At 43.5% G+C, this 26,680-nt stretch overlaps 1 protein-coding gene across 4 annotated transcripts in view; it reads left to right on the top strand.

The window, feature by feature from the left end:
* SYNGR4 (synaptogyrin 4) overlaps window positions 1-26,680 on the top strand; it is a 670,375-nt gene that overhangs the window by 549,609 nt on the left and 94,086 nt on the right. Inside the window, exon 2 of one of the 4 annotated variants that reach the window (XR_014966468.1) lies at window positions 13,022-13,196. The exons of the other annotated variants lie outside the window; for them this stretch is intronic. The gene's annotated coding sequence lies outside the window, so the exon portion shown is untranslated. The remainder of the gene's footprint in view (window positions 1-13,021; window positions 13,197-26,680) is intronic. 4 annotated transcript variants of the gene reach the window in all.

Here is a 26,680-nt window from a genome sequence, read left to right as displayed (position 1 = left end):
TGCACAGAGGGCTAGGCTTGTCCCTGAGAGAGCGAGATCCAGGATCTAGCATCAATCATGTTCTCATAGTGACTTACTGTCCTTGTCCTTTGTTTATCATGTAAAGCAGTGGTGGCAGCAGACTGTGTTTTCTGATGTATTGTTTGACCAGGCCTTTTTATTTGTGCCAGTGAGAGAGTGTATTACTGACCCTAATCATGTAAAGTTTTGTTGTTATGTGAGACCCAACACCTTGTGCTGATATCCCTTGTGTATGTCAGGTATATGCACATGTACAGTGAACCTGTGATACATTAAATGCATGGAAGTCGAATTTTGTGTATGTGTGAGTCTGAGTAAGCCAGAGGAATGCATTTTGGATGCTCCTGGTTTACCCTGGCATAAGATGGAGAGTGAGGATAACTTCTACAGACTTTGAAAGTGTATTGCTTGCCTTCATGAGGCTGGAGGATGGAGAAAAAGACACAGCCGTCAAGAGGATTGGTACAGGGCTACTTTTCGAAATTCCATGAAGACTGGAAGGGATTGCTGATTAGTTCTATTGCTCAAGGTGAGGAGGTATTGAGGCCAGTATTCCCCTTTATTCTGTTTCCGACTACTGCTTCAGTAAGGCTAATGACAGCCAGGTGCAGAAAACTCAACCTTAATTGTGCCCATGTTGTGGGCGCTCCTGCGTGAGATAGTGAAACGCATCACTTTGCAGGGCTTTGTCTGGCAAGCAGCCTGAGAAGGGCTCTTGAAAAGAGTACTAATCTAAACCATTTCTAAAGGTTGATACAGTGGATCTACATCCCTGTCTGAAAAATGTTAGCCATGCACAGATCTCCAGCTCCGAGCAGACACTAGAGTTTACTGACTCAAAAATCCATAAAGACAGTCTGGTATGGAAATGTCTCCCATGAGGACCACAGGACTTAAACCATGTTGTGACTGCAAGAAGCAGGTCCGCATGATATCTACATGCTGTATCTAGGGTTTCAGTCACAGTGTGACTCGAAGACCCTCGACAGAGACTCCCTGATGCACTTAAATGCCATCAGGAAGTGGTGTCAGATCTCTGTGAAAAGCACCCCACAAGAAAGATAGGAAACTTCACATATGGGGGAGGTAGAGGATAGGGCAATGGAAACCACAGTTATGTAGGATGTAGACATGCTGCCCCAGCCACTAAAAGGCCGTTATTTGTTTTCCAGGTCAGATGAAAAGCTCTATAAAGTTTCATTGGATCTGTAGATTATTGTCTGGCATCATAGCTTCTTACGACTCATTCTGTTTTCGTACCAGTTTGCACTTGTACTTTGATCCCTTCCCTTTGTTGTTTTTCCCCTTGTTGGTTCTTCTTGTTTAATTTATTCAACTTTTGCTTTCGGAGTTCTTCTGTGTATCCAGCATGATGTGGTTTCTGGTGATGTGGAGCTCTTCCCTACTTTGGTTTTTGGGCATTGTTCATGGTTTGCCTGGAGCCTAGTCATATAGTGACTCCTCGCTTCGCTAGCGAGCATTCTCTGTGTTTTCTGCTAATCTCTGGTACCTCTAAACCCCTTATTATCAATAGGTACTGTGCTCTGTCTTTTTATCTTGACAAATTAGTTGTACTGATTACTTCGCTATTGTGATGCTGTGCCATCCCGTATCCTAGAGTCCAGTCCATGTCTTCCTACAACCAGCCTGCTGGAACGAGCATCTCTCTCTTTCTTTTCTCATACTGCCTTTTCCCTTTCCAATAGGTTATATCCACTGTACTATGTTATGGTACATACAGAAACTGGTTTAATATACAATCGGAGAAGGTGGGATTGACCTCACTGTTCAACAACAAGAAATCCAAGGGTCATGACAGGTTGCCAGACCAAAAAGCATGGATTCCTAACTCAGTCCCTTACAAGATATGGTGCATGCGATCAGTAAGATGCAAGAGGAACAGGAAACAGCTTGATTAAAGCGTTCCAACTTGTTAGAAAAATGTAATCTGTTGGAAAGAGGGATACTTGCCGGCATATATGAGGACGGTAATGTGCAAAATATCATGTCCAGTATTTCCGCTAGTACGCTGGACACCAGACTGATAAATACCGTACAAGGGATTTCCTTTTCCCCCATTTGATACAAAAGGGGTAGCCCCACCGGAAAGATTTTCAGGAGTCCTGCATCAGCCTTTTATGGCTCAATGTAATTTTCATTTCCTTGCTAAACCGCCATAATTTGGCACTGATCAGGCCGCATTTACATTTATTTTTCATACATGAGCAAAGACGCTTTAGCCTGGGCAACACCTTTTACAGTGAATCAGAGTTTCTGGCTTTCTACCTTCTAAACTTTTGTACAGCAATTTAATGTTATCTTTGGGCGTGAATAAAGCTAGTCGCTCATACGGGGTATAAAATCAACAGGGAGCACAAGTTTTAATTTATTACACAAGTTAATATCAATAGTTGGTGTCCAAGGCACCATGGACCAATGAATTAACTGCTGTGGTATTTTCTTAAGACTTCCATGAGGAGTTAAAGAAGGCAATAATACCAGTAGTGAACTAGCCCACCACTTGAGCTGTTCTCATCGATAAGACTACAAATTGAAGCTCAGAAGAAACAGAGATGTCAAGAAAGACCATTCTTTCCAAAGAAATTCATTGCATCTTGACTATGCCAACGCACTATACCTTAGTATCACAGCAGGCCTATGTCATAAACTACAGACTGTCCAAAATGCTGACGCTCGGCTGGTGGAGAGAATTCCTGCTAGACATCACATCTCCCTTCACCTCTGTAAACTGCATTTGTTACCCATTGCCAAGAGATGTGTATTTAAGGCCATGACTCTGGCTTTTCGCGCTTCTAAGGGCAATGGCTCGGCCCACCTGAAAAGTACTCTGAGGCCGTATGTCAACACTAGGACATTACGTTCTAACTCTCTACTTCTCCTGCAAACCCCAAGATTCAAACGAACTCATGCTGGAGGGAAAACATTCGAGGTTTGCGCCACTCAGTGTTGGAACAAGCTTCCGGTTGCCTTACATGCCTGTCAAACAGAATCAGCATTCCGAAAGTCTCTGAAGACTCATCTCTTTTCCACATAATGCTTCTTCTGTTCTGATCCTCCCTGTTCCCAGATTTATCAGCGCCGGGACGCCCCGTTGGGGCAGCTGTGCGCTTTATAAAACACACAAAATAAATAAAAGGAACCGTTAAGTAAATCAAATCTCCCTTAAAGAGAGTACCCCAATCTGGTCTAAGTTGTATCAAAGGGGGACAAAGCATATCTGAACAATAATCTGCTCTGCAGTAGCTTAAATCACAGACTTGTAACATTTGCTGCCCCTACACAAAGTTCTCATGAACCTATCCAATCAGGTTAAACTAAAATGATGTAATCGTGAGCTGATTAGTTTCTCAGGATCCTCCACAATATAACTTCTCTAAATTGCCTTCAAACTTACAAAATGTAACAAATTGAGATACATTGGACCGGCCTGCTGGTATAACATCGCAACCAATTAGGACATTCTACAGCTATCACATAAAATAAAAATATTTCACATGTAAAGAAAGCAAAGGTACATCGCATATGTTAATTTGAACTTTAGCTTCTCCTAGAAATTAAATGCCCACATGTCATGAAGCAAGATGGCAAACAAATGTTACCATTTTAAACGCAGGCCTACATCAGCTATGGTCAGTGTAAACTCGAAAAATAGCATTTGCATGTTTACATGTGATGTTGATAAAAATGTAAAACATCCAGTATGGAAAAAATCCTTTAAATGGTGCTATGACTGGAAGCATTGAGACTTTGGCTGGGGCTGGAGCTTCAGGGAACCACATTGATCTCTCTGGCGACAAACCATCTAGCGGGCTCTCTCAGTATCAGCATGAAAGAGCTCAGCAGATACCATCTGGCAGACCATAGATGGCACTCGCACCCGTATGTGGACAAGGCATCTTCACCCAGTAGGACATGCTTTGGGTAGATTTTTCTCCCTACTGCAAAGAACACCCATTGTGCTTACTGCACAGTGGAGATTCTGACTCCCTGTGAGATGCAGTCTACTTGCAGTTGGGCTACGACTTATGGAGATGGTCAGAAGGAACCAAGCCCAACTCATGCTGGTAACCCCTGAGAGTGTAGAACTCTGAGCCTAAGAGATTTCCATTGTTCTTGTCATTGTCTTCATTGTCTTCCTCTTCACAAATCTCACAACCTACACCTCCATGAGTGGAGATTGAGTGGAATCACCTGAGTGGGTTTGATCTGCCTGCATAAGTAGTAAATGTTAATCCTTGTGGCCTGACTCCTGTCTATCAAATCCGTTTATTCTGGTTGTTGGACGAGGTGTGTGGCCTAGTGCAGAGAACGTCAGGGTTATCCTCGTCAGTTCAAATTATTTAACCATCACTATCCTGGCAAAACTTTGCTGTGGGCACCCGTTAAGAGTGATTCGTCAGTCCTTTCTACGTATCCTGGACAACTTTTGTTATTTAAGTTACCAGGTGTAATGCATTTCTTGAAAGGGTTCAAATGTATGTTCCCTCTTGCGCCCTTTATTATGCCATAATGGGCCCTCACGTTCTTGCTGTGCATGTCATTTGAGCCTATGCACAGCTGTTTATTGAGATTGCTTACCATTAAAACAGCATTTCTGATCCCTTACTACTGTGTGCCGTGTCCACAAGCGTCAGATGATATCAATGTAATCTCCCTTATACCATCTGTGTACTATCTTCCTCCTGGATAAATTGTTCCTATGGACTTGTGCTTCATTTCTCCCGAAAATGGTGTCACATCACTCTCCCTACTTTTTTCTTTCCACCGCATCCTTCTAGTACAGGAGGTTCTTCACCAGTTGGAATCAAAAATAGCCCTTGGTTTTTACATCTTGCGCACTAAGGATCACGGGGAAATGACTTACTTTTTTTGGTTTTGCTGGTACTAGGAAAGGAAGGACGGTTCAAAAGCACACTTGATCCAGATGGATCGTCCTGTGCTTAAAAACATGTTGCACCATGGCCAGAAAGGTGCCTCGTAGGGTCTTCTGGCCCATCCTGTTAGAGGCAAGGTCACCACAACTGCACTGGTGAGGGGTGTTTCTGTGTTGGACATCTGCCTAGCTGTCCCTTCCAAAGGTGATGTGAGGTCACTGTGAAGAGTGATGCCACCACCTGCCAGTGTGTAGGAGCAATCATTAGAAAAATGTCAGAATTCAAAAGGCGAGTAGTCTGCGGTTCCATAGAGAATGCACCAGAAAGAGCGTTAACAAATGTAAATAACTTGTTCTTCAATAATGTTTCTAATACTGCGAGTTGCATATTATCTCGTACACTGTGTTGCCTTACAAACTTGTAAAATAATCCATGGATACTTTTTGTGCCCATCACATGGGTTTTCAATCAAATAGATACTCATAAAAAATCTATTGATCAAGTTACACAAAATAGGTATTATGAAATTAGCTACTTTTCATAGTAGCTGAAGTATATGTCTTTATTTTGTTTTTATCTATGGGGTTGGAAGAACTATCCCCTTCTTGTAATTCATAGCTTTTTATGGCCCAATAGACTCCAACACCCCCAAACCACCATTTTGTTCATAAATAATTTTATGAGGCGCAACTTACTTTTAGTCCATGTGAACCCAAGGTGGAATGTGACACATCAGTAGTAGGAGCCGTTCTTTTGCCTTTCTGACTGCCAAGTTGTGGAATGTCCTCCCTGTCAATCTCAGACAAACGCAGTTAGAAACCTCATTCAGGAAACTCCTAAAGACACGCTTCTAAACATTCTAGCTGCAGCATGACTCACCTAGGTCCTTTAGATGTGCCTGTCTCAGAGCCATGAGGCAGATTTTCAAACAAGTCCACGCAGCGTAGCGGCGAAAATTCTGCTGTGCATTGCGTAACAGGGAGGAAGTAGGCGAGCCCATATCTACAGCGATATGGCTCTCTCCTCCCCTCTCTCTAGCGCAAGCGCTGATTTCAGCTGCCATGCTCCTGGCACACACACCTTGGCACCATAGCGCTAAGGTGCATGCCAGAGTCTAGCATCAATTTTGCACAGGAAGGCTACCCTTCAAGTACAAAATACTATGCCTAGACAAGTTCAAACACTTTTCCCACTTTGTATGTGTGCTGCACAGTGCAGCACGCATGCAAAGTAGGAAAAGAAAGGAGAAATTAAAACATTTCTCCCCTTAACGCCTCCTTTCAGATGGTGTTAACTTTTGGCACTAAGCTGTGTTTACAGTTGTTTGTAAATACTGGGTTTTGCGTCAGAAGGCATGGGTGGCTGCATAGGAACGCCCATGTAGGACTCATGTAACGCCGCCTTGGCACTAAGTAACGCAAAGCGATGCTTTGCTGCTTTGCATTACTTGTAGGGTACCTTCCAACGCAAAAGAAGTTTTGTGCTGGAAAGGTAATTGGTAATAAACTGTTTGGTAATAAACTGTTTGTACTGTTTAACGTCACTTTCGCTAACCCAGCGCAAAATGTTTGAAAATCTACCCCTATGAATAGAAAAGGATTGATCAGAATAGTTGTGTCTGCCTCTTCTCCCATATATTTATTCGTCTTCTAGATTTCCTCATTTACATTTGCTTTCGGAATGAAAGGCTAAGTGGATTTTTCAAACACCAGTAACCCGTGACCTTCAATGTAGACATATTTATTTCTGCTTATGCTCTCGAGAGTAAAGCTGGTGTTCTCGGCAGATTGATGGTGATTCCTTCAAGAGTTACGCCGCAATTACATTTGCGCACCACAATTAGTGCAGTAGGCCCTGTCACAGTTGGCATCCAAGGCTCAAACCCTGGATTCTAAATGAAGTTCTGGTGCGAGCGTTAATGTAGCACACTCCTTCCAGGGGCTCTGCATGCCTTTAGCAGTTAAATCATAGAAACAGACAATATATCTGCTCCCTGCCTCGGAATCGCTCAGAGGCATTGTCTGTGAACGGGAAAGTAATAAGATTTCAATTATGCATTCAGCCCAGCAAGTCATCAATCAGCAACATAACTGTAAAATGAACACACCATTCAAACGTCCCAGTGAATCTTCCCAGTGACAAAAACTGCCTGGCAGCTCATCATAATTCCGGTGTCGTGAGATCAAGCCATCCTCTTTTTCTATCAACAATTTTGAAACCGAGCAATAGGGTTCCAAAGTAAAGTCCAAGTAATGATGATAGTGCACAACAAAAAAATATTTCCCAGATTATTTCCAGTTGTACAAGTCTTGTCTTTTATTCGTTGATAGAACTTCTTCGATGTGAGCCCCCTGTCAGCCAACACGTGTTTCGTCCTGACTATATCACGTCATGGACTTCATCAGGGCTGCAGGCAAACAAAAGTATATAATAACCAAACTACATAAGCATTATCAATGAGCAAAGTTCATACATCTGATTAACATGGTGAACTGAAATTTAAAAAAATTCAATTTATGGTGCCGGATAACCTAATAGGTTTAAGTGGTGATCGGAGCCAGAAATATAATGTGATGTATCCACCGAAAAGTAGAAAATATTCCGTGAAAATAGGAAAGGAAGTGAAACACCTGAAAGGGTGTAGTTTGTAAGAAAAGAACCTGAAGATAAACCAATCACAGTGAAAAAAGAAATAAACAAGGCTATATAAGCCATGAAGACGAAGCCGCTATCATAACTACTGATCTCCTAGGTAACGGCAAAACCCATAAGTTTATAGTGAACACCAAGTGTATTCTCTCTGTTTGAGACAGTACCGCTGTGATAAGACGTAAACGGAGTATAAACTCACCTAAATAAGATATGATCAAGGGCTTTAACTATTAGGTCCAAAACCTAATGTTGCATTCCACGAACTAAAATTAGTAAACAAAGATAAAAGAAAGATGTCGTCTTGAGTTATTATGATCCAATTGAATATCCTTGTTAGGTACTTGATTAATATAATAAAGGCGTACCGGTAATTTCCAGGAGGTAGACTTAACTCGAATTCTTCACGTTTTTCTGATATATAGTATTCCGGACTATTAATGGATCATTGTACCTTAAGGTAAAGAAAAATACCAGGCGATAGTATATTTGTCTGCTAAGCATTAAACCTTAAAATTAAAATGACTGTCGTCAAAGGTAAATAAATTTACAATAATCTCGACAACAAACAGCCAAGAGAGAGCCTAATATCAGTATGGTGTTTGGTATCTTGTCACCTAAACACGAAATAAATAACTTAGCCCTTTTGAGCTACTACGCCTAGTCCAATTAGACTTGATACTTCAAGCGAAAATCGAACCATATATAATAGGTTCTAGTATGTGCAGCGCTTATCTATAAATATTTAGACCGGTCCTATATCTTCCCATTGACCGATCTATAAACCACAAACTCGAATTGAAGTAACTATCGTCATTTGTCAATAATTAAAGTAAATCCAGTCAGCAAACTGACAAGAGAGAACCTGATGTCAATGTAGTATTTTAACCCTATTCGGTATCCTATCATTTTAGCGCAAAGCAAGTAATGAGCCCCGTTAGGTGCCTATATCATGTCCAACTACATTTATCACTGCTAGCTATCAATATGTCATATATTATCTAATATGATGTAACCAGCGCTTACCTGAAAGTATTCAAACCGGCCTTGTATCACGACCGCGTATTAATATGTCGGCGTCTGCAACCGGCGCCATCTTGAAATGGAAATAAATAGTCCAATTGGAAAACGGACTAACACGTACTATTCTCATATCCCCGCTGGGCGCCATCTTTGAGTGGTTCATTTACAACCTGAATCTCAATACGCTGTTTTTAGCTCGGCATAAATTACTAATGTTGTATCTCCATCGAGCGCCATATCATAAGCGAATAATCTTGATAATATATAAAGACGTTAAAACCTGCTATATGAAACATTCTACCATTTATTTAATCTTATTCTTTCCTGCTCCTAGTAGTTGCTGGCTACCTGTACGTCAGTTATTATAAAATTAAAGTTATCACGTCAACACGATAGTTTCTTCGTAACGAGACCTATTAATGTGGTGTCAATGTATTTTCTCTCAGTTAGATGACTATAAGTAGTCATCAGTCAGTAAAACTACAGAAAATCAATTCTAAGTGATTTGCTAGCTGTAATTGAAGGTGAAACAGAAAGTAAAGAAGAGTACCTATTGCCACAAGAAAACACCAAAGTAAACCCCCACCATAACAGATTCCTTGTGTGGCAGGGTCAACAATAATAATAATATGTCTCCCATTCCATGTTTAGCCTCAAATAATAATGTCAGTAGCAACAACATTGTGATACTTGATACAGTCATTGTGAACTATTCTCTGTTATTTCATTGTAAACCTCTCCTTCTAGCCTCCCAATGTATTTACTTGAAAATTTTATTCAATTTGAATATGTATATCAATTATGTAATTGGTTATTATTGTTGACCCTGCCACACAAGGAATCTGTTATGGTGGGGGTTTACTTTGGTGTTTTCTTGTGGCAATAGGTACTCTTCTTTACTTTCTGTTTCACCTTCAATTACAGCTAGCAAATCACTTAGAATTGATTTTCTGTAGTTTTACTGACTGATGACTACTTATAGTCATCTAACTGAGAGAAAATACATTGACACCACATTAATAGGTCTCGTTACGAAGAAACTATCGTGTTGACGTGATAACTTTAATTTTATAATAACTGACGTACAGGTAGCCAGCAACTACTAGGAGCAGGAAAGAATAAGATTAAATAAATGGTAGAATGTTTCATATAGCAGGTTTTAACGTCTTTATATATTATCAAGATTATTCGCTTATGATATGGCGCTCGATGGAGATACAACATTAGTAATTTATGCCGAGCTAAAAACAGCGTATTGAGATTCAGGTTGTAAATGAACCACTCAAAGATGGCGCCCAGCGGGGATATGAGAATAGTACGTGTTAGTCCGTTTTCCAATTGGACTATTTATTTCCATTTCAAGATGGCGCCGGTTGCAGACGCCGACATATTAATACGCGGTCGTGATACAAGGCCGGTTTGAATACTTTCAGGTAAGCGCTGGTTACATCATATTAGATAATATATGACATATTGATAGCTAGCAGTGATAAATGTAGTTGGACATGATATAGGCACCTAACGGGGCTCATTACTTGCTTTGCGCTAAAATGATAGGATACCGAATAGGGTTAAAATACTACATTGACATCAGGTTCTCTCTTGTCAGTTTGCTGACTGGATTTACTTTAATTATTGACAAATGACGATAGTTACTTCAATTCGAGTTTGTGGTTTATAGATCGGTCAATGGGAAGATATAGGACCGGTCTAAATATTTATAGATAAGCGCTGCACATACTAGAACCTATTATATATGGTTCGATTTTCGCTTGAAGTATCAAGTCTAATTGGACTAGGCGTAGTAGCTCAAAAGGGCTAAGTTATTTATTTCGTGTTTAGGTGACAAGATACCAAACACCATACTGATATTAGGCTCTCTCTTGGCTGTTTGTTGTCGAGATTATTGTAAATTTATTTACCTTTGACGACAGTCATTTTAATTTTAAGGTTTAATGCTTAGCAGACAAATATACTATCGCCTGGTATTTTTCTTTACCTTAAGGTACAATGATCCATTAATAGTCCGGAATACTATATATCAGAAAAACGTGAAGAATTCGAGTTAAGTCTACCTCCTGGAAATTACCGGTACGCCTTTATTATATTAATCAAGTACCTAACAAGGATATTCAATTGGATCATAATAACTCAAGACGACATCTTTCTTTTATCTTTGTTTACTAATTTTAGTTCGTGGAATGCAACATTAGGTTTTGGACCTAATAGTTAAAGCCCTTGATCATATCTTATTTAGGTGAGTTTATACTCCGTTTACGTCTTATCACAGCGGTACTGTCTCAAACAGAGAGAATACACTTGGTGTTCACTATAAACTTATGGGTTTTGCCGTTACCTAGGAGATCAGTAGTTATGATAGCGGCTTCGTCTTCATGGCTTATATAGCCTTGTTTATTTCTTTTTTCACTGTGATTGGTTTATCTTCAGGTTCTTTTCTTACAAACTACACCCTTTCAGGTGTTTCACTTCCTTTCCTATTTTCACGGAATATTTTCTACTTTTCGGTGGATACATCACATTATATTTCTGGCTCCGATCACCACTTAAACCTATTAGGTTATCCGGCACCATAAATTGAATTTTTTTAAATTTCAGTTCACCATGTTAATCAGATGTATGAACTTTGCTCATTGATAATGCTTATGTAGTTTGGTTATTATATACTTTTGTTTGCCTGCAGCCCTGATGAAGTCCATGACGTGATATAGTCAGGACGAAACACGTGTTGGCTGACAGGGGGCTCACATCGAAGAAGTTCTATCAACGAATAAAAGACAAGACTTGTACAACTGGAAATAATCTGGGAAATATTTTTTTGTTGTGCACTATCATCATTACTTGGACTTTACTTTGGAACCCTATTGCTCGGTTTCAAAATTGTTGATGCTTAGGGTAGACTCAGTTTACCGAGATTACGACATTTGTGGTTGTCGTATTGTTAACCTAGTAGCAAGGGTTCATTTTTACATTTAGAACGAATATTCATTTCTCTGCGCAATTTGTCCTTACCACTGTGGCTTGGTTTTCATCCTCTTTTTCTAAGATGTTCTGAAATTACCTTTATTCATCACCTGTTTCATCAGACGATAGGCGAAGCTTCATTAAAATGGCGTTTGCAGCCAACTTCACTAAGTGGTTAATATTTCTTCTGAAGTGTGTGTTCTCGCTAAATAGATAAGCATGTTTTCTTTATATTGCATATAGTGTAAAAATCAAAATCCAGTACTGTTATCTTCTCTTCTGCCCTGGTTGTGAACTGCACCGGCAGCCGAGAAAGGGTTTTCTAAAAAGGAACACCTTTCAAGAATGTTGCAGTGTAAGTGCCCAAGCGCATCCACCCCTCAATAAATTTGTCACAAAGCGTCACTTTCAGTCCCTTTTTTAGGTCTCGATGAGCCAGCGCATGCGCTGCTCTGCGAGAAATTTAGTCTGTGGGTTTTCAAAGTGCTGCCACAGGCTTTTGGTGGCCTAGCGCTTCCGTTCCGCGAGCGTGCACGAGCGCAGCCGCCATGTGGGGTTCTGTCAAGGCTCAAGGCCTTGAGTGCCTCAATGAGCTTTCACTTTCGTGCTTGTTTTTTTTTCTTTCTTGCCTGGTGCTACTGCCCCTTTAAGAGTGACCTACTAGTCAGCCCGGGTATGAGCACATCTGCCTGACAATGGCGCCTTCACTGGTGCTGCTGCTGCCGTATCTGGTTTCATTGTTCCTCTCCAAGGGTGCCACCAGAGCTCAAGGCAGGCATTTTTTTCACCGCGTCTGCCATGGCAGAAAAAAACAGAGAATCCAGTTTAGATTATACAGAGGCTTTTCCAGGATAGAAGCGTTTGAGTCAAACACAGACAGCCTCCTTCTTTGATTTTAAAAGAGGCGGCGATGCTTTGACACGCCAAAGTACCCGTTACTGCATAAAATGGGGTTTCTCTGGAAGTGGGTGTTTTTATGTATATGAGCGTGCAGTGGAATGGTGGCTGTAGGCGGCTGCCTGCCCTTCCCCTGCACATGTACACACGCAATCTGGCTGGCTGCTTTTTCACCCTTTCGTTTTACTCAAATGGCTTTCGGTAAGGCAGGCTGTCGTCTCCAAACCCCCTGCTTCCCACACATCGTTACATTGATTAACGTTTCAAGGAGGGAAGAAGGCCGTGTCAGGGAGCATTTAGGGCCACACTGATTGCTATTACAATGTTTAAGAGTGGTTATTTTAGGTTTCCTTGCCTACTTATAAGGGAGTATTTAGATGACACTGGTGAACCCTAGAGAGATCTGAGCCGCTAACACCAACAGACTGATTATTCACACACATATCTATCTGTCTGTCTCCCTGTCACACAAATTTGACTTGGCCAATGTTGTAATATATATATATATATACTATGTATATTATCTTTGCTGACATTTTCGACTTTTTCCTCAGGCCATCAACCCTTCGCTTCACCACATCCTCCCCCCGCGAGACACCTTACTCCCACCTTTTCCTGCTTCTACAGGGAGATTAAAACATTCACCCTGTGAGCTCGAAACTCAGATCTCCTCATAGCTGTTTCTCGCTGCGCGCCACAGCAGGGAATCCGCCCCCAGCACCAGTATGGGTAAGTGAATAACAGGGATCCCGTAGTTCTCACTGACGGGGGTAGGAAACTCCTGACTCAAACTGTCAACAAGCATTTGCAATGCAATCAGGTTTGGCATTTGTGCAAGTTGGACCTATTGGCGTTGTAAATGACTTTTTTAACTTATTTTTTTGTTTGCAGTGGAATGATCATGTTTGCATAGCGCTGTTGCCATTCGTGTGGGGTTGCAGCGCTGGAGAACCAGAAAATGGGAAATAGGTTACATGTGAGGGACATGGGAATTCCCATGCAACCACCCATATCTTTTGATTCAAAACCATATTTAGAAAGACTTGTAGACATGGTTTTGTGTCAAACGTTAACGCTCATTCACAGGAGGCGCTAACAGGGGTAATGATTTCATTTCTCCGTGCTTTTCTGACTTTGCATGTGTGCTGCACTGTGCTGTACGCATACAAAGTGGAAAAAGTTTTGCATCATGTCTAGGCATAGTAGGTTTTCCAGGAAGGGTGCCCTTCCTGTACAAAACCTATGCTAGACTCATGCACACACCCTAGCAGTATGGTGCTAAGGGGTGTGCATGGCGCACGGCAGCAGAAATCAGCACTGGCGCTGGGAAAGGGGTGGAGAGAGACATATTTCTGAAGATATGGCGCTCTCCTGCTCCCTCCCTGTCGCACAATGCAGCGCAGTCTCACGGGGGTCTGAACTGCTGCGCGGAGTTTTGAAAATCTCCCGTTGGTCTTTAGAATCGGAATAGAACAATGCCATTTGGACTGTCTGAGTTCTGTCATTCAGGAACGATTCAACCACTAAAGACCAGAGGAATGCAAGACCTATCAAATGCCGCTGACAAATCAAGGAGGATGAGGGCCGCTGAGTTCCCATCATCTTCGAATATCGTTGGCAGCAGCTGTGAGCACGGTCTTCGCACTACACATTGGCCTAAAACCGGATTGAAATTTATTAAGGACGTTGTTTCCTTCGATAAAATGGGATCGCTGGAATTAGCCCAGCTCGCCAAAACCTAGGTGAAAAAAGATAGAATGGAAATAGGGTGATAATTCGCCAGAGTACTTGGGATGTAGAGATTCTTTCTTAAAAAGAGGAGCAAGGAGTGCCGTTTTGCAGAACGAGGAGACAATCCCATGAGACAATAAACTATTGCAGTGGAACTTAACATGAAAGGGCCTATACATGTGCATTTATGTCTCATATGTAAAAGCCTGTCATAATTCACCAATCATTGCATGTTGCTACCACTGCGCTTCACGCATGAAACCTGCATCAGCACGGTAGTCTCCTGTCACTGAGAGAGTACTTGGTGCACCCCTCCCGGTTCAGGTCTAGATCCAGAACCTATGATTATCAAAAGGCTGCGTCTAGGTCAATTATAAGTAGAGAAAATATCCTTTATGGGGCTGTTGTCCTAAACATTTTTTTTTGATAACTGTTTTTTCACCGGTGCTTTGTAGGTCTTGATTTCTAAGTTATACACAGACTTCTCATAGGTGAGCCTCCAAATCCTTTCTAGCTTTTTGCATTTTCTTTAGGCCAGTATCAGTTCACGAGAATACCATGGAGCCGATGGAGGTTTCCGAGACATAAGCAAAATACTTTAGAAAGAGACAGAGGAAGTACCAGAGATAACATCCAATGCTTACGTCCATCCTGTTAGAAACAAGCATTGGCATAGCCAATAGGTCTCGCTTTTGGGACCTTATAAGTATTTAGTTATGCAGCACAATATCCTTGGTGCAACAACATCAACTGTTGCATGGCTAAACACTCATAAGGCAGACCCTCCAGGATTTCGCGGTTTGCCGCGAAATCGGCACTTTTGTAAAAATGCCGCGATTTTTACAAAAGTGCCCGCGAAATCGGCACTTATGTAAAAATGCCGCAATTTTTACAAATTTCGGGGGGTTGGTTAAGAAAAAAATTCGGGGGGGGGGGGCTGAATCTTTAAGTTATAGGCAGAGTGGCCTATATCATACATAATGGCCAGAATTGTGTTTTTATTGTGCCAAATGTTACTGTGCCATTCGCGTGTAGGGGAGTGAAAACGAGTGAGAGCTAGGATGCTGAAGGTTGATGTCATTGATAGTTTGGGATGAATTCTCATGGAACGCAGTTTAACACATGTGGGAATGTGTTGGTGTTGCACACGACTGGAAGAGGTTGCTCCTACGTGTCAATCCAAGCATGTAACAGGTGAATGGAGTGAAGCCTGCACCCCTGCCACCATCCTTAAAGGTGATAAGCTCACGATCTAGTGTCATATGATCCTGAGTTCTGTGGTGTCTGTGACTTTATTGTAATGGCAAAGAGTTCTTTCTACTGGTTGGTCGAATTTTTCATGGTTTGTTGGGAAAGAACCATGGGGGCTGAGCATATTTACTAACATTTCAAGCAACGCAACGTATCGCAGCAAGTGAAGTTGCTGTACTACGTTGCGTGAAAGGGAGAGAGCAGAACTGTGCCGTATTTTCAAAGGTATGGCACAGTGCTGCTCTCACCTAGTGTTGGCGCATTTGTGGTGGCCTAGCACCAACACAGGCACCCTTCAAGCATGTCGCAAGGACACCTGCGTTAAGGTCAGGATAACTTTTGTGCAGGAAGAGGTACCCTTCGAAGCTTTCATCTTTGTCACACATATAAAGAGGAAGTAAAAAGGAGGACTGAAGTTGTTTCTCCCTGTTACACCAGCCTTGGGTAGGCACACTATTTTGACTTAAGCCTATGTACAAGTCTTTGTAAATGAGGGTTGTGTGAAATTACATGGGTGGGTGCACAGGAATGTTCATGCTCCTCCCGTGTAATGACTGCCTGATGCAAGACTGCACTATCAGTGGCATAGCAAGAGAGGAGGTGTGGGTTTGCGGGGCGGCCTGTCCCGGGCGGCACGAGTTTTTGAGGCGTTGGCCCTCCCCCGCTGTTACCTGTGGCCGAGTGAGGCGGCAAACAAACAATTTGTTCGCCAGCACCCTCTGACCCCCCCTCCTGCTCTTACAGCCATTGATTTAAGGCTGAAAATGAATGCTTATGAGTAAAATAAAGTGCCGCAAAAATGCCGCTAAATTTCCATATTTGTGCCGCTAAATTTCCATATTTGTGCCGCTAAATTTGCGAATCCATGCCGCTATATCCTGGGGGGTCTGATAAGGTCCCAAAAACGAGACCTATGCTTGTTCCATTTATGTCACTTATTTTCCACCTCCCTTCCCTCGGCGCTAAGTAACGCAAAGCGGTGCTTTGCGCTACTTTGAGTTTGCTTTCCAGCACAAAACAAGTTTTGCACTGGAAAGTAAATAGCAAAAAAAAACATTTTGCGCTGGTTAGAGTCACTTTTGTGGCACTAACCCAGCGCAAAATGATTGTAACTCTAGTGTGTGGGGGTACCACAGGGATCTGCTCTTAGCCCACCACTGTTTAACATTTATGTTGCTCTACTGGCTGTATTGATTACCTCTATTGGTTTTCAGTTATGTGGCTATGCGGACCATACTCAAATCATCATAAAGATGGAAGGGAATCTCAGCACCCTACAAGACCAATTCAAATGCTGTCTAGTGGAGGTAGCTGTCTGGATGAACGACAACTCCCCCTGTTTGAATTCTGACAAAACTGAAGTTTTGGTGTTTGGCAGCCCTTTGGGTTGGTCTTTGTCGCCTCAGTTACTAGGGACCTGTCCCAGCCCGGCATTCAATGTTCTTAATTTGCGAGTTATATACTATCCTATTTCACTCCTGCATTGTAGCTATCAACATAGTGGCCAAACCATGCATGATGGGTACTTGGACGGGAATGTGCCATTCCCTCTGTGTCCAATCTGCCTATCTGTGATCCTAGGTTTTTTTTCATGCCAGACACTAATCCAGTGTTCCTGCATTGACCTAGACACAGCCTTTTGATAATCATAGGTTCTGGATCTAGCCCTGAACCGGGAGGGGTGCACCAAGTACTCTCTCAGTGACAGGAGACTACCGTGCTGATGCAGGTTTCATGCGTGGAGCGCAGTGGTAGCAACATTAAGTTCCACTGCTCACGATAAATCCAAAATCTGAATGCGACATACTGTATGTTGTACATGTGCCGTGGACAAGTGATACATGCCTACGGGTTCTGTTTTGGAAGTCCACAGCCTGGACCAGAGTACAAGATGGAGGAGAATGTTGCTTTGTCCAAAAAGCCTATGTAAATTTCTGGCATCTACTGGAGTGGAGGGAGAAGCACCAGATGCTATGGTGAAGAAAGAGGTGACAGGCTCTCTATAGAAGTGCTAGAAGTGCTAGGGGCATTCTTGATAGAAGGTCACAGATACTTGTCTGTTTTCCTGATCTCTGAGAGGAGGGGCCGTAAATAGCTGGGTGCAGCATGCTTTTAAACCTTTGTACTTCTGTGGTGGGCACTCAACCTGCAGACTGTCCTGCTGGGCAGAGCATCCCTGCAGACTGAGGCCAGGCCCAGAAGGTGGTCTGGAAAGGACATATGAAAGGGGAATCAATGAAAACCTGTTTCAAGGAAGCAGACCAGGCGTATACATTCTTTATCTGTGGAACCGGTATAATGATGGGAACTGAAGACCCATTCTTATTCTTTATTGTGGTCTCATCTACCAAGGAGGGGATGTTCTGCAGAGTACTCAAGAGACTACTGCTGCATAGAAAAGGGTTGGTATCAGACTGACAGCCAACTCCCAGAGGCGAGGAAACATTTCCTGGAGTCTGATTCGAAAAAGGAATTACTGTCCTGTCCTAGGAGCTAAGATATCTTGCCTGTGACTGACCCTGGCTCGGAGTCTGTCCGACAGACTTGCTAAACAAATTATCCTAAGGACTCACGGTACTACCCTTGTAATTTTTCCTCGAGCAGTGTGCCCATGTGGTTGGCCTGATTGAAACTAGGATAACTGCCTGCTGGGTCCATGTGAGCCACAAGTGGACTGTTTGGCTCCTACACTCTCAAATCTTGTGTTGGGTTGGAGCCAGTCCTAAAGACTATGTGACCGAGAGGTCATTGCCTCAAGGCACTGTGTGCAGAAGATAGTGCATGGCTTCCACCGCACTGAAGAATCAGCATCTGCGGACATGTAGCTTTCAAGAAGAAATGGCAACTACTCATTGGAGTATTGGAGTGAGCCACACCATGAGTCAAGTACCCAACAGAGTGTGGGAGTGAGCCACAATCACCAGCCTGCTGCCTGGAAGAGAGCCCGTGATGGAGCCTCTGCTCCTGCTGCAGCCCCATAAAAGACTGCCACGTGCACCTGGAGGCTACCTTCCACCGGTATAATCCTGCTGCATGTAAGGGCTGAATGTGGCTCAGCCCTGCTGCAATGAGCTTGGTGAGATACTGAATGGGCCTTAGCCTTGGAAACTGTGTGCTAATAAGGACCATGGGGGAGGAGAGGGGGCAGGAGGAAGGAGCACAATCTGCACCCATAGACCTAGACCTACTTCAAACTGTGAACCTGGAAGAGGGAACACAGTGAAATGGGGAGATCCACTAGAGACATGTTGGGGGACCTATACAGCAGATGCCCCTAGAGCACACAGACTCACACCTGTAAACCAGGTATTAGTGACTAATCAAGAGTGTAGTGGAATTCTGTGTTTTCTGTGTAATAATGTGCTTGAGCTTTATACAAAGTGAAGCCCTGGGCTGGTCAGTGATCTTATTGTGCTGCTGGGATGGTGGAATTGATTCTTCAGCCTGACTAAACCCACGCAAACCTCGCTGAGAAGCCTTTGACAGCTTATCTTGCTACCACTGAGAGTCAAGTGGGAAAATGGTTGTACTTAGCCGAGTTTTCAGAGCCATAGTAAGCAGGCCCTGGGTCAGCGGTGGCAAAAGGCCTCAACCCCTATGGCTTGACCCAGTAGCCCCTGGCTGCCTGAACTGAACTGGGTCTGACAATCGGTAAGACACAGTCAAATATTTTAGCTGCTCAGTTCTGGATACCAGGGATTACCTTGGCAGGACTTTTGGCTCCACTGTGGTCCTTCATCTCATTACCTAGATAAAATACACTGGACTCTCTGGTGATGTTTAGTCTTTCTTTATGGACATGCCCATTCATGGGTCACAGCTCTTTGGTAAGAAGCTGGACTCCACTTTGGAACACTTTAAAGATTGTAGAGCTACAGTGTGTTCCTTGGGGCTGTTGGATCATGCAAAGCAATTTCCACAGCATTTTAAGAAAATTAGAGACTACTCCACAGGCTGGCACACATAACCAGCATTCACAATGAGTGATGCAGCAGGCCAACTAGTCTATTTGGGACCGCAGACACTGATCCAGCAGACAATGTGCGGCCAACAGTGGCACCACTCTTCCAACTCCTTCTCATCTGCTACACCGGATTTCAGAGGAGCATCTCCCCATTCTCCTGTCGCCTGTTGCTTTCCAAAGGTGCAATAGAGAAGAAAGGTGAGTTGCAAAGGTGGAGCCCAAGGTTTACCTTGCACCTATATCCCCTCAGTGCCTTCCTACGATAAGACGGATTCACTGTGCTCATGCTGTCCCAGCACCTCTCTGGTTTGGACCTTGATGACTGGATGTATTTTCCTACACTTGTCCTCCCAGGCCCACGGGCTTTAATTGCAATTCAAGGTAGACGGGGAACACTTTCAGTGGGAATCAGCGTTTACAACGCTGTTAACACAATGTGCTTCCATTACAACGTGGTTGTTACAACGATCGCGTTGTTTCTACGTGCCCCATTACAACACAAGTTGTTTCAACAACTTGCTGTAGGGGGCGCACTAACCGAAGGAATAGTATAATTTACTGTTCCAACACCTTCCCTACTGTTGGGCACACTAGAGTTTGAATAATAAAATATACATGCGCTTACCTACTGTCCCTACTGTGTTTCAGAAACATGCTTGTAAGGGATCTGGCTACTTGAGTAATAATAAAGGAAGTGACCTTGTCGGGGTACAAGGTAAGGTAGTTCTCGACCAAACAGCCTACAAGGAAGTTAACTCAACAAAGCCCAATATCCCATGCTCCAATAGATTCGCCCCACTTGCAGCTTCTTCCGATCTTACTATCCAACAAGAGACATTACCAAGTATCCTGCAAGGTGGTAGCATCGATGAGCGACCATCTTTCGACTTACCTGGGCCCAGTGACTCCCTAAGGTCTGAGATCATATCTCTGAAACGTATGATTGAAGAGCTTATGCTCCTGGTAAAGTCATTGCTTCCCCCGGCTCGATTTGGACTCCAGCCTGAGAAAGGGGTACCTGCTCAAGCTCAGCAAACTCGTTCTCTGGTTGGGCCAACTCGCAACGAAAGGGCAGCTTTGGCCAAGAAGTCCCCCCTCTTTCAGGAACTCCCTCAAGCCACATCTTGCTAGGTCCTAAATTTTAAAGTTCGAGTAATCTCAAGCCCATGACAATAAAGAAATCTCATACTCCATTAGTTGCTCCAATCAAGGACCACCCCACCCTAGGTGGCTGTCGCCGAATCATGGACATTGCCCAGCCTATGTATGTTCCATCGAAACCTCCACAACGGAGAGAAGCACACACCCTACCGCCATTACAAGGCCCTAACATCTATATGGTGAATGCACCTAAACTTGGCCCAAATAACGGTATAGAAAGTGCAGACTCCCTGACCAACAAAGTCATACATTGGATACGTTACACCAGAGGCTGTTGCTCAGTGATTCGTGAAGATATCACTAGGGCACGTAGACGTTCAATCCCTGCCCAGCCCTATGATTGTATTGAACTTCCTTTTTTCAATGTTGATTTGGCAAAAAATCTCCTAGCTTTAGAATTTCGAACTTGCTCCCCCGCCACTTCAGCTATACAGTTTAGGCGAACACAAGCGCCCCCAGAGGTCAGGCTGCAAACTCAGTTGGAGGGTGGCTCGACGCTTGAAGCAGTTGATTGACTGCATATCGAGCCCACCCACCATAGAGAACAGAGTATCCTGACCCCTACTTACAACTATAGCCCATAAGAACCTTTTGTTTTTTCTACTAATAAAGGTACACAGGATGAAATGTGGGACGCGTCAGAACATAACCTCCAGGTCTCACATGAGATCGTTTCTTGCGCGCTGCAAGACTCAATAACAACATCTGATTCTTTAGATCTATCTTGTAACCCAACCTTGACCTGTACCTCTGACGTTGATCCGGTCTTATGCCCACACCAGTTAAAAATTCATGGAACGTGGCAGGGCTAACAAACAAGCTACTACTCCCACATTGGAACAACTTGATATAGGATCATGATATATGTCTATTTCAGGAGACTTGGAGCCTGGTTCCACTTTACAAATCTGGTTATGTTTGTTACTGTATTCCAGCAACCCAAAAAGGTAGAGGGTGTCCGTCAGGCGGATTGATCATTTGGGTGAGCATAGTCCTTGGATGCTCAATCACGGTCCAGCCAACCCACAGCCCAGACATTTTGAGACTTACTATTAAATGACCTACGGTAGGGGGCACATTGGAGCTGTTCAATGTTTATATCAGAGGCGCTAATGGAGGCCAACAATCACCTATTGTCACAATTTTAGAACATTCCTTATCCAGTTGCTCACCCCATGCTAAAACTATAGTTGCAGGAGATTTTAATTGCACTTTCGAGCCTCTGAGTTTAGAGGATATGTTGGAGTTAGAGGATGGGGATTTAAAATGGGCGGTTCCCCCTTTAAGTATCCCACCAATTAGCAAATGGACCCCGCTCGCAATCCAACTTAGTGCACTGACAATTGAGCATGACCTTAGAGCAGCCAATGGTAGAACCCATTCAGACACCCAGGGGGCTAATACTTTTAATAGAGCAGGCTCCCCTTCGCGTATAGATTACATCCTAGTGGATGTGAAACTATGGGATAAAATGGTAGACATGTACGTGGGCACTACAACCAATAGTGATCACAACTCTCTTTGTATGACACTAAAATCTCCTTGGGCCCCATCAATTTCTTCTCAGATTATTAGGGCCTTTACTTCCATTATAGACATCGTTCCTTCGAACTGCAATAGATATCTGAAATGGCATAAGGTTTCATCCCAAGAAATAAAACTAGCTGGCATCCGGGAAGTTGTCACGACTAGAACATTAGCGCTACAAGCAACCCTGCTGGCCACTGAATTCTGTTCAGGAGCTTCCTTAGTCCATTCTCGCACCATAGAGCAGCTGAGCATTTTCTTTTTAGCCACTCATAATCACAATAAATCTATGGTCCCTCGAAAAAGACAACATTTGTGGTTTACTAAGAAATGCAGGTTAAACAGACAAGTCCTAGCTGCAGCGATCAGGACAAAGAATCCCAATCTGGTCAAATCAGCAAGAAGGGAGTATAAGGTTACCCTTCACCATGCTAAAATTGAGAGGGACGAATCACACTGGCAGAGTTTGAAAGTCACCAGCTTGGAGAAAAATAAGAATCAGTTTTGGTCTTTAGTAAGTAAGGGTAATAGTAGAGATCCCTCCACTCCATCTAACCACATCTCAAGTCAAGAGTGGCATGACCATTTCAGGAAACTATATTCCGCCCCTATTGATGGATGTCTGGAGGAGTTAAGAGACTCCTCAGAAATTCCTCTGGTAGGGAATACTAGAGTACCATTTTCTATGGTTAAAATTGAAATTGCCATTACAAAATTAGTCCTGGAAAAGGCTCCTGGACTGGATGCTCTTCCAGGTGACTTTTTTCTGGTTGATCCAAAAAACTGGTCGTGCGATATCCAACTTTTGATGAACGCCATAGCTAACGGATGCTCAATTCCAGAATCCTGGAAAGGTGCAATGGTGGTCCCGATATTCAAAAAGGGGGATAGGGAAGATCTATCAAACTATAGGCCAATAAGCTTAATCGATGCTATGCAGAAGCTAGTAGGTAGGGTCCTCCTCCAGAGAATACAGACCTGGTTTGAAGAGGAAGATGTCCTTTCCCAATACCAGGCTGGGTTCAGGTCCAATACAGGAACGATCGACCAAGTTTTTAGATTATTACTTATATATTGGAAGGTCGTTGTTATCGGCAAGGGTAGTCTTTACCTTGCATTTATCGATTTGAAAACTGCTTTTGACCTCGTACCCAGGACAAGATTGTGGCAGACGTTGAGGGACCTGGGTATTCCCCCCCTAGTTCTTAATTTTTTAATTTGTTTACACAAAGGAAATTATGCCGCAGTGAGATGGGGGCCCCAAGGGGAAGTCACGGAGAAGATACCAGTTAGCAGAGGAGTCCGCCAGGGCTGCGTCTTGGCCCCCACCCTGTTCTCTTTATACGTCAATGGGGTGGTGAGATTTCTTCAGGAGGTCTTGGCCGACGCACCAATCCTGGCGGGCGACAAAGTCCCAAACCTCTTGTTTGCCGACGACACCCTGTTGGTGTCAAAAACTCCATCTGGGTTGCAAAAACTGCTAAATAGATACCAACTATTTTGTGACTCTCTGGGTTTAGTTATAAACACCACTAAAACAAAATGTATGGTTTTTAATCCTCACAAGTCTTTTAAAAACAACTCAACGTTAAAAGACACCTTATTGGTGAGAATAAGCATATTTGATTATCTGGGCATACGGCTTTCTGACAAAATGCATTGGAAGCCCCACTTAGCGAAGATGCTCAGGAACCATAGGCGTGTTTTCGGGGCATTAAGTAAAGAACACCAGTCCTCGTACAGTAGGCCAGTTGCACTAGCCCTCGCAATTTATGAAACCAAAGCCGTTAGCACCGCACTGTATGGTGCGGAGCTATGGGGCTTTGACAACATTGAGGATATCTGCAGATCCGAGCATAAGTTCTTGAGGGACCTGGTGATGCTCCCTCGTAATTCCCCACTAACCCCCTTAATGTTCGATATGGGTAGGCGGTCGATCAGGGATAGTGCTAAGTTGCGCCCATTGCTCTTTTGGGCACACGTAATGCGCACCCCTGAGCTCGCAAATTATGCCACTGCCCTGACTGAAGTGACTAATCTAGATGTGGGGCACAGTGTCAAGTGGATATCCAATGTTAGAAAGACGTTGACAAAGCTGGGTCTTTCAGAATCATTGGACACTCAAGTCCCACCTAACAAGCCAGAGCTGAAGCATATTTATTGGAACTGGGTTGATTCCAACGAGCCGAGCAAAACAAATTTGGGGAGATTGACAGATTAATTCTTCAGTCATAAGCAGTGCAGAGGCTTAGAGCCTTACCTGGATATTATCCAGGTTCCACGCGATAGGCTGCTATACACCCAATTTAGGTTAGGCATACTCCCAGTCCATACAACAACATCTAAATGGAGCCTGCATGAATATCGAAACGAGGCTTATCCTTGTTGCAAAACCCCGTTGGAAAGTGTGTCCCACATTTTATTTGCATGCCCGGCTTATTCTACCGTCAGGTCCAAATGGATAAAACCAATCTGTAAATCCATGGGCACACGTGACTATAAGGTCGCCCTGCGTATTCTCAAAACTGACTCAAGCATGCTTATTATTTGTGGGGTGGCTAAGTTTTTGAGTCGTGCCTGGATTATCAGACACAAAGCTTTGAAGGGCTCCCATATACCGAGTGACAAGTAATAATGGCAGTTCCTCCCTCATTGTACATTCATTACAATATGCTGAAGAGTTCATTAATTTTGTACCTTTTGGAGGAATGCACGCGCTTTAAAAAAAATAGTGTCCTATCTTGAGATACATTCTCTTTGTTTGCGAGAGTTCCCCTATAGTTTGCACATATTCACGTTCTACACATTACTGTCTGGTGCTGTTATAATGCCTTCTCTTTCACTGTTTTATACATTCATGTTTTTACAAATTTATAAGGAAACATATCATCCCCTAGGATTTTATTTCCCTTACTAGTATCCTACTTTTATCACATAACCTCTTTAACTTTATCAACCTGAAAACCTATTTTAATCATGTTTTAACCTGATGTGAACCATTATAGAATTGTAATGTTTTTGTATGTTGTTGCACATTGCTTTTATGATTCTAGTGATCGAATAAAGCACTATTTGATTTGATTTGATTTAAATTATACTATTCCTAAGTCAAGCACGCCCCCTACAGCAAGTCGTTGAAACAACTTGTGATGTAATGGATCGTGTAGAAACAACACAGTCGTTGTAACGACAGTAGGAAGGTGAATATCTGACTATGGTTACCCCCAAACTTTTTTGCCTAGTGTCTAGCTGGTTTTTCGACTTAGTTGGCCTGAGATCCTGCCATCCAGGGTCTCAGGCTGTCTGCTCTCTCTTTAAAATGGACTCCATGTACCCTAGGTGCATACCCAATTGGATAGGATCACCTTATTGGCCCCTGTACAGTGTACCTTAGGTACCCAGGGCATAGGTGTACCCTAGGCCTACCAGGGGCTGCAGCATGTATTATGCCACCCCTGGCCTGGCCTTCCATTATGACACAACTGGCTGATCACTCAGCTGGGGCAAGGTCGTGTAATCACCCCTTGCTTAGGTGTAGTATTCCTATACCTACCTTGTATATAGACACATGTGTACCTATCAGCCACTCCTATGGCAGGCCTTAACAATCCTGGAGACAGAGTGCTTGGTACCATGTGAGATGGTGCTCTAGCATGAGCTGAGCCAGTCTGCAGCTTTTGGAACGATGTCCTTATAGCTGTTCTATGATATAGCCTACCATATACTCTTAAAGTGCCTTATAATCTTAAACGGTTATGGTAACTATGGTTTGGCTTTATCAAAACATGTCGTGTAAGGTGTCTAACACTTTGGAATAATACCCCCATACCATTTCTGGTGATGAGGATATTATTCCTCCCTTCTAGAGGGGGAGAAATGTTAAAATCCTACTTTGCTGTTTAACTCTCACCAAAGCCTCAGCATCACAAAATGGATGCTGCTGCCACAGACACGAGTCTGACCTCCTGCTGCTGGGAGCCCTCCCAGCCAGGGAGGCCTGGACAATAGGTTTCCTGCTTGGGGAGGTGCTAGCACCTCCCCAGACGGACTTTAGTGTATTGGGACAGGGAGGGCTGAAAGGAATGAGACATGCCTGGGGCACACAAGGTGCTCCATGCATAGTCCAGTTCAAACCGGTGCTGGGGCACTCCAGCCCCAGCTCTGGCGCGAAACTGGACAAAGGAAAGGGGGTGTAGCCACTCCCCTTCCTGGTCCCACCCATAGGAGGGACCTTGCAGGTAGCCCAGCCCACTAGCCCAGTATATTAGTAGCTAGTTGGGCCCTGCTAAATTAGATTATCCTGAACCTGCAACTTGAACAGAAACTCTGGACCTTCGACACTCGACGAAAGAAGAAGACTGAAGAATCTCCCTTGTGGCCAAGGAGTGGCTACCCTGTGCAAACAGGCACCATCAAGAGACTTACCCTTTGCTTTGCTGAAGTTCTACGAGGGACCGACTGCAGAGCACGACCAGAGCCTTGACTTCCAGACTTCTCCGACCCTGATCCACATCCACAGCCGAGCTGAGATCCGTGGAGGCGATGAGAGACGTGGGACCGGCTACCTAGGAAAAGTGGC

The sequence above is a fragment of the Triturus cristatus genome, chromosome 7 (assembly GCF_964204655.1).
Source record: "Triturus cristatus chromosome 7, aTriCri1.1, whole genome shotgun sequence".
NCBI classification, from domain to species: domain Eukaryota; kingdom Metazoa; phylum Chordata; class Amphibia; order Caudata; family Salamandridae; genus Triturus; species Triturus cristatus.
The sequence above is the reverse complement of the archived record's forward strand: the minus strand, read 5'-3'. Positions and strand labels throughout refer to the sequence as shown.